General features: G+C 56.1%; 1 long non-coding RNA gene across 1 annotated transcript; it reads right to left on the bottom strand.

The window, feature by feature from the left end:
* Positions 1 to 4,294: 4,294 nt before the first annotated feature.
* Positions 4,295 to 7,837, bottom strand: LOC112550248. The gene is made up of 3 exons (XR_003093971.1): positions 7,392 to 7,837; positions 6,916 to 7,059; positions 4,295 to 4,564 (listed from the first exon to the last, which is right to left on the bottom strand). It is a non-coding gene; the product is annotated as an uncharacterized LOC112550248 (long non-coding RNA).
* Positions 7,838 to 8,180: the final 343 nt, after the last annotated feature.

The following is an 8,180-nucleotide window of genomic DNA, read 5'->3' as shown; positions in this document are numbered from 1 at the left end:
GTTTCTAAGTCTTGTAAGAAATCATGCTTCCCCGGCAGACTTGCACCAAACACACGCCACCCGGGGCAGGTCCTGGTAGCAACCCAATACGCAATAAAATACCAGAACGATCAAATCGACAACGTTGCGCCGGATACAGCGCTGTAATATTCTCTCTGTCTCTTCTTTGGCAGACACTCAAGCATGTGAGAATAATGACTCAGGATGTGACTCTTTTTAAGAAGCCTATTTGGTTTGCGCTGAGGGCCTCTCAGCTGAACCGTGTCCTAGAAGGAGAGATTATTCCTCTCTGCAGTCCTGCAGCAGGAGCCTACCTGAGCGAACGCTCCTGTCTCGTACGCCTTGCCAAGCTAAAGCTTTTCTCAGTAATGGGAGATGCAGCCCTGGCTGGCACATACACCTCCGGCAATACAAATGACAAAGAGCCGTGATGCTCTCGTAGGCCACATCCTGCAAGGACGGCTGTAGCAGCACTGGTGGTGTCGGTGATTAAATCCCGGCCACTCACTGAGAAGCCACAGGGGAGAGGGGCTGGATTTGTTTTAAAACTTGAAGCATCCGTGTTAGACCAAGACTGCAGCGTGCGCTCGGTGGCTTTTATCAGGCCAGAAGTGCTGCCCGCTTCCCAGCTGCCCGTCCATCAGACGGAGGGAGAAGGGTTTTGTCTGTTCAGTGCCCAGCGCTGCGCCGTCCCCGGCTGTCCCGGGTTTTGGACTCCTGCCGTTTGCTGCGCCCAGCGAGAAGTTATAAACCTGCTGTGAACCAGGCCGCTCGGTCCTGATTGCCAGCACGTGGTGCTGCCTTGCCGGCCTTCTGGAGAGCCTGGCACTTCCCTCGCCTGTCCTCTGGCCTTGTGGCGAGCGTCACCCCCTGTGAACAGCGCCCGGGCTCTTCAGCTTCAGGCGAAGCGACCTGCTCGGGGCAGCTCTCGCGCACCTCCGCCGTGGCTCGCGGCTCCGCACAGCCTTGCTGCCACCCACCTATCGTCCAGCCTGGCTCTGCGACCGGGGGCAGAGCTCTGCAGAGTGGTGGTGGTGGCTCCGTGGCCAAATGAAAAGGATCATAAACTTTTCTCAGCTTGTCTTTTTGGTCAATCACAGACACGTGAGTCAACAGCCCGCACGGAGCACTCTGGCCTCAGCGGCTGGTGTCCGTGCTGAGGCCAGATTGTGGCTGCATCGTGCCTCTCTTACGGGCCCTGGCTTTCCTCCCTCCCCTTCCCGCAGCCTCTTTTGATTTCTGATTCGTAGGTGAAGGAAAAAGGCAGAGGCACGGTGGGCATTTGAGGGGAGGGTCCCCGGAGAGCAGGGTCATTGCCCAGGGCCTGTGAGTGGGTTATAGAGGGCGTGCATCCCACACACAGGAGACGACAGGTTTGGGGGATGCACGGACCTAGGGTGCCCATTTCAAGCTGACTTTCTTCATCCTTGAAAAGGACCGTGAGAATCGCACCGAGCTTCTACAAAGGGTCGAGCTGGAACCGGGGCCCTGACAATCTTCTGCACTTGCAGCATTTGAGTGCATGCAAAAACAAAATCCCAAGCCAAGCAGTGCTGTCCTGGGCCTTTCATTTTGCGAACGTGCTTTGTTCATTAATACATGGGTGTTAGTTATGATACGGTGAGTTTATGAGCAATGTAGCCAGCAGAAAACCCATTTCACAGGAGAGAGGAGGACGTGTGGAGAAGCTTCAGATTAAACACTTGGAAATGTCAAACGTGACAGTTTTTGGATGAGCCCAGTGGCTGGCAACCCAGACCACCCTGCCAGCCAGGGCTGGCCCAGCCTCTCCTGCCCCTTGGCCTTGCCTCCGGCTCCTCCGGAGGAACGGCTCCGCGTGCAGGGAGGGCGCGGGGTCTGCCCGGGGACAGCAAACAGACACACGTGTCCAGGATGCCGGGTGCGGGGGAGCCCTGCGGGCAGCAGAGAAGGGTCAGCTTTAACACAGACAAACGGCTGCACAAACACGGAAGGACAAACCTTGGGACACAACGGGGGAGGGAAGGAGGGCTGGAGCCATGTCTGGGTTTCCGGGAGAAGGTTTACATCCTTGATGCACGGCTGCTGGCTACTGTCAGCGGTGAACCCTGCAGCCCGTGCTTCCCTGCGCCTCGCCGGCCCCTGGCTCCAGCCCTCGTCTCGAGAGGCTGCTCCGCTTGAGATGGAGCGGAGGAGAGCATCTCCCCTCTGCTCTCGGCGGGGTGCTGGTTCCTGTCAGGCTCTCAGCCGTGGGAGGAACGAACCTCTCCAAAGAGTCCCTCCCTTTGGGCTGGAAGGGCGCGTTCTTCCTCCATGTGTTATTAATGACTGGGTCTTTCTCCTTTGTTCTGGCTGCCTTGTGCTGCACAAAGATCCCAGCTAGCTACCTGGATGGAGAAGAAGCCTCCCGAGCAGAGGCCGATTGAAAGTAGAAAGTTTTCCTTCCCGCCTGGGGCCCCTCGGTGCGTGGGACCGGAGCAGCACAGTCCTCGATGCCAAACTCCTGGACTTTTTGGTTCCCAGGATGGCTGCAGCAGGGCACTCGGAGCAAGAGCAGAACAGACCGGGCTCTCCCCAGAGGCGCGACCTGCCTGCTGGAGGGCAAAGCCGGCGTGGGCTACCTGAGCAGTACGTGCCCTCCGGGCTGCCCACCCTGCTGCAGATCGGTGTCAGGACCAGAGAGCCGCGCAGCAAACGGCAGCCCCCTTTGCAGCCTGAGAGAGACAAGCCTCCCCTCCTGCAGCTTCTCCCCTGAAATCACCCCGCTCCCTTCTTCCTCTGCAGGGTCCCAGGGCAGGACTCCTACCCCGCTGCAGTGCTGCTAACCTCCCCGACTCCCCAGGGGAGCTTCTCTTCCTGTTGGTCCTGGACGGGGACGCGGGTATCCTTTCCCGACCTGCAACCGATTTGTCATCCGGAGCATCCCTCGCGGGCAGCCACGGGCAGGCAGGGGTGCGTGTCTGGTGCGTGCACGCATGCCTGCGTAGCTCTTCAGGCTAGACAAGACCTCGTCGAGGTCATCTAGCCTGACCCCTTGCACAGCCCAAGGCTTGGAGCGCCAGTGATTCCTGCAGGGGACAGTTACTCTTGCCTGCTCTGCCAGGGATACCCTTGACCCCAATAACGTGTGGCTGGACTGGAGCATGTTTCTGAGGCAGAAGGGTATCCATGCTCAACACAAAGATTCCTCCTGTGTGAGGACCGCACATACGTCCTGGGACGTGCACACGGAGCACACCAGTGTGGGTGTGCTTGGCCACGTCTGGAGCGCTGCAGGAGAGACCACACTCCTCTGGCCCGGCCTGGCTGTGTGATCGGGCCCACGACAAGATGTGCAACCACCGTGGACTTCACTAGGAAATAATGTTCCAGAACTCCTTGTGCTGCAATTTGGGGCCTTTCCAGCAGCCTCCATTCTCCTAATGTGAAACTGGAGTAGTAAATCACCTTTTTGGCTCTGTTCAGCCTGGGAATCTGCCCAGTTAAATCCAAGAGATGGGCTGACCTTATGGCACCCACAGCCCAGTGGGATTGAGAGCTAGCGGCCGTCTGTTGCCTTTCACAACTCTGCTCCGCTCTCATTCCCCAAAATAACGCCTGGTTCTCGGAAGCCCCTTTTCCTTCCCTCCCCGCCCCCAGTCCTCCCCATCCTTTCGCATTCCTTTCTCTATATTCATTATTTTCAATACTTTGCTCATTCTTTTCAATCTAAAATAGTGGCAGAAAAGCTGCAGAACCAAGCAGGGGCCACCCACCAGAAGACACAGCTCTGCCGGCTCCTCAGCGCCGCCAGAAACACCTGTGCTATCCCAGCCGTGCCTCCTCGTGCCCCACCGGGTGGACGCATGTTGGTCTTGGCTTGCAGCTCTCGGGTTCTGCCAATCCGAAATTCGGCATGCACATTGCACGGCTCTGCTGCTGCGGTGCCCACCAGTCTCAGGTGCAGAGGGTGGCAGGCAGCGGGGGACTCGGCTAAGGAAATAAGCCCCTCTCACCCACTCCTGCTCTGAACACCCGCTGCAATGGCATTTGGGAGGCGTCTTAGTGTGCTTGAAAATACCACGAGTGGAAGAACGAGTGCCTACAAGCCTCATCAGAGTTGAACCTCTATAAGGGACAGCTGGGGATGGTTTAAATAGTGCTTCCCTCTGCCTCTGCCAGCAGTGTGTGCCAACAGAGATGAAAAAGCAAACAGGACTCATAGTAGAGGTGATATCTTTTATTAGATCAACAACATTTTTGCAAAAAAATATCTTTTATCACAAGCTTTTGGGCACAAACGCCCTTCATCAGGCACCAGAAAAAAAGACTGTAAAAGTTCTCCTGGGTAGAAATGAAAGTTCATGTCTCATAGGAGAGTTGAAGGTGGTAAAGCCGCCAGTCACAAGATAGCGTTACGTCTGACCACGGCTGTTCTGATGTCCCCGATGCCTTCAGAGGCTCTCAGTTAACTCAGGCAGAAGCGTCTGACCAGGAAGGTGTCGGACAGAGATGCAAGGGGCGCCGAGCTTCATGTCAGAATGAAACATAGGAGAGATGTTTTTCATCACAGGAAGGTGAAACCGCATACGAGGTTGTGTCTGATCTAAAATTGGAAAGACAATCTTGCAATTTTGAAAGGTTTAACAGAGTCCTCAAAAAGACACTAGATCGGGTCCAGGACCTGGAACAACATGGTCAGAGGCAGACTAGGCAAAGACCCAGAAAGCTTTTCCAATTTGCCATGTAATGGGAGAAATGCAGCAGAGAGCGGGTCGGCAGAGCTCTGGTGCTACAGATAAGCAAGAAAATCCCGACTACTGTAAGAAAAGAAGCCTGAGGCCGAGAGAGATGTGGAGCTAAAAGTCACTCTCCAAGAAAAACAGAAGTGGAGATGCACATGTTGTTGCAACCAGCACAAGCCAAGACACTGCCCAACCGATGGGAAAAGAGGCAAGACGTGTAATGGATTACATCACTTGTGCAAGTGTTTACAAGCAGAGTGCACGGGGGGTGGACACAGGGGACGAGTGTCGCTGGCTCAGATAAACTCTTCGTAGGGGCACGGGGTGATGCCGCGACAAAAAATGAATGGATAGTCAGCCTGCAAAGAAACAGGTCTATGTTATTTTAAGCAGAGCAAGCCAAGGTATGAGCAATGCATCTGGGCGAATGTCAGATTCATAGAGTCATAGAAACTGAGGGCTGGAAGGGACCTCGGGAGTCCCCCTGCTCCAGGCAGGACCAGCCCCAACTACATCATCCCAGCCAAGCCTTTCAATAGCAGGGTCTTAAAAACCTCCAAAGATGGAGAATCCACCACCTCTCTGGGGAGCCTGATCCAATGCTTTACTACTCTCCTGGTGAGAGAGTGTTTCCTAATATCTAACCTCAACGTCCCTTCCTGCAACTGGAGCCCATTGCTCCTTCTGTCACCTGCTGCCACTGAGACCAGCCCAGCTCCATCCTCTGTGCAGCCCCCCTGCAGGGAGCTGAAGGCTGCTATCGAATGGGTAAAGACAGAATTAGTAATAGTGGAAAGGAGCTCCCTCGGCCAGGCTGTGAGTGGGTCAAGCCCTGAGGCTCCCCGAGTAGGGCACTCCCAGGAGCACCACAATGGAAGAGCGCAGCACATCCAGCTTCTCCAAATCCCAGAAGAGAGGGCGGGTAAGGAGCCCTGAGTCAGCCCTTTGGCCTGGGAGGACCTCGGGCGGCAACACCCCCATGCAACGGCAGGGCCTGGCACCGGCAGAGCAGGAGCACTTGCTGCCTCCAGCACTGATCTCCAAGGAGCCCCAGGCCCCAGAGACAGCTCAGTTCATCTCGGAGATGGCCTGAACATTGCTAGTTGGCTTCGTTACTGGGTTGTTTGTGGGTGTGTAATTGCATTTTGGCCTTAGTGTTGTTTTTAAGCATCGTTACAGCTCGGCTTGGGAAGAAGCATGTACTGGGAACTGTGCCTTTAACGGCGCGCTGCCCAAAGAGTCTGGGCAAGGCAGTGCAAAACGCTCGCAGCTGCTGTTAAACCTGGTCACTGGGAACTCTCCTGCGAGTCCTCACACCGGGCCACGGAGCATCCCACCTGCCGTGGCCCGGGCAGAGCTCCAGCTCCCAAATGCTCAAACATGTTTGGGGATGTATTTGGTAGCCATGTTGGTCTGAGACAAAAAGAAATGCAAAAAGTTAAAGATGGTAAATGTCCCCATATGTTTATTCCCTACATACGGGGACTTTTTACCATCTTTAACTTTCCCTGAGCCTGATGAAGGGCATGAGAGCCTGAAAGCGTGCAGAAAAAGATAATTGTTTTTGCCATTCCTCAGCTGGTCTAACAAAAGGGATCATCTCTGAACCAAGGGGTCTAGAGTTTTGCAAACATATTTGGAGTTTTTTAAAGAATCAGTGATGAAAACGTGCTCACGGTGTTTGTAAAGACGCTCTGGGCCATGGAAATGGGGGGAGGGAACACCCCGGAGAAAAACGATCGTAACACTAAACAGACACGACTATGCTGCGGTCCCCTCGCCGCGCCGCGCCGCGCCCCACCTCCCCTGCTCCCCTCCTCTTCCAGCTTCGTTCTGGACAGCGCTGCCCGTGCCCCGCAGTGCTACCGCCCGCCTCCTTCGCCGTCAGCCGCTCTTTCTTCTCTCCCTCTTCTGCCTGCAAATGGGCCTGTCGCGCTCTCCGAGGCTACCTCCCAGCTGGGAACCACTGGAGGCAGTGACCCCTTTGCTAAGGGCAGCTAGGAGAAACGTCCGTCGGTGCCCAAGGGAGCTGTGCGGCCTCAATATTGCTAGAGAAAAGTGGGGCACGGTACTGCTTCGAAGGAAGGCGCCTCTTCCCCAGCATCTCTGAAGGGAAGAAGTTCCACACCGGCTTTTACTGAAGGAGAAACTTGGTGTTATAAAGGATAAAGGCAAAAAATGGTCCGAGATATTTCCCCCTGAGTCGCCCCACCTCTGTTCAGCAGCCACTTCTCCGCGTCCCCGGTGGTTTTCCTGTAGGGTGCTGCTCAAAGGTTTGCGGTCCACAGAGGAGACGGGCTGCCACGCGGGAGTCTCAGCCGCCGCGAATCTTCCAGCTCTTCCCAGCAAGACGTTCCTCGGGGAAATAAAGAGAAATAAGACCCAAGTGGTGTTGGGAACAAAATCTGACCACGGGGGAAATGGAGGCCACTCGCAGGCAGAGGGAATGAAACTCGGGCCCATCTTGAGCCCATTGCTCAGGCCCCACCCGAACGCACCCACGGGCACCCGCACCATTGCTCACTCCGTAAAGGCTCATTACAAGGCATGTGACGTGGTAGCAGCATTGCAGGAGCCGGGCAGTCCCTGCCGACATTTGCAGGGAGGAAAGCAACACCCAGGGTCTACTATTGCAGTGGCCTCTATTACACGCAGCCGTTTCCTTCCCATGCCTCCTATTGCTCTCACCTGCTAGGCAGAGTCTTTTTCCAGTGGAAAAATCAAGTCAGACCCTGCTGCTCCTGCTGATATCTCAGTGCTCTTTGGCCAACCCCACGTTTAACCCAACCGGCCCCAGGGCGGGCACGTATTTCATTGCACGAGCCCAGAACGACGCGGCTGAAATGAAGCAGCTTCAACGCAGCAGAGTTCAGCAGCCATGAGAGGGCTCCCAGGCTTGGCTGACTCCCATTGCTAATCTCCACGGGGCAGCCGGGCTCTCCTCCGCCCCGCCGGAGAGGACAATACAAACGGCTATTATTCACCAAAAAGCCCACCCCCCATAGATGCCCTCATTCGCTTCCAGGCCCCAGCCCTTCCTGGCTGCCCGTGCAAGCAGCCCCACCCAAGAGAGAGGGAGGCACGAAGGGCTAGACCGAAGCGGAAAGCAGCAAGATGAGTCACGGCGAGGAAGAAACAGAAACCAGGCGCTTGACTGCTACAAACCCTCCGTCGCAGCCTGTGAGCAACCCCCTCCCCCCTGACACTCATTAAAGCTGGTGGGGGGCAACCTGTTTGGCATTAGCCCTGCACCTGCCTGGAGTGCCACTCTGTGCCCCTTCCCATGCCCGGTCTGCTGCTCTGCTCGCTGCTCCCTGCCCTACCTGCGCTACCTGTCCTCTCCCCGGCTGCCCGTGGCGCTTGTGCGGTAGGTTTGGCACTCACACATAGAGGGATCGTTGCTTAGGTTGCACACGCTGGCAGGGGTGTGTTTTGCCCACTGGGGCCATGCCCTGGGCCTGGGGATCTGGGGAAAGG

Source organism: Alligator sinensis, unplaced genomic scaffold (genome assembly GCF_000455745.1).
Source record: "Alligator sinensis unplaced genomic scaffold, ASM45574v1 scaffold512_1, whole genome shotgun sequence".
NCBI classification, from domain to species: Eukaryota; Metazoa; Chordata; order Crocodylia; family Alligatoridae; genus Alligator; species Alligator sinensis.
This window is presented reverse-complemented; position numbering and strand designations above follow the sequence as displayed.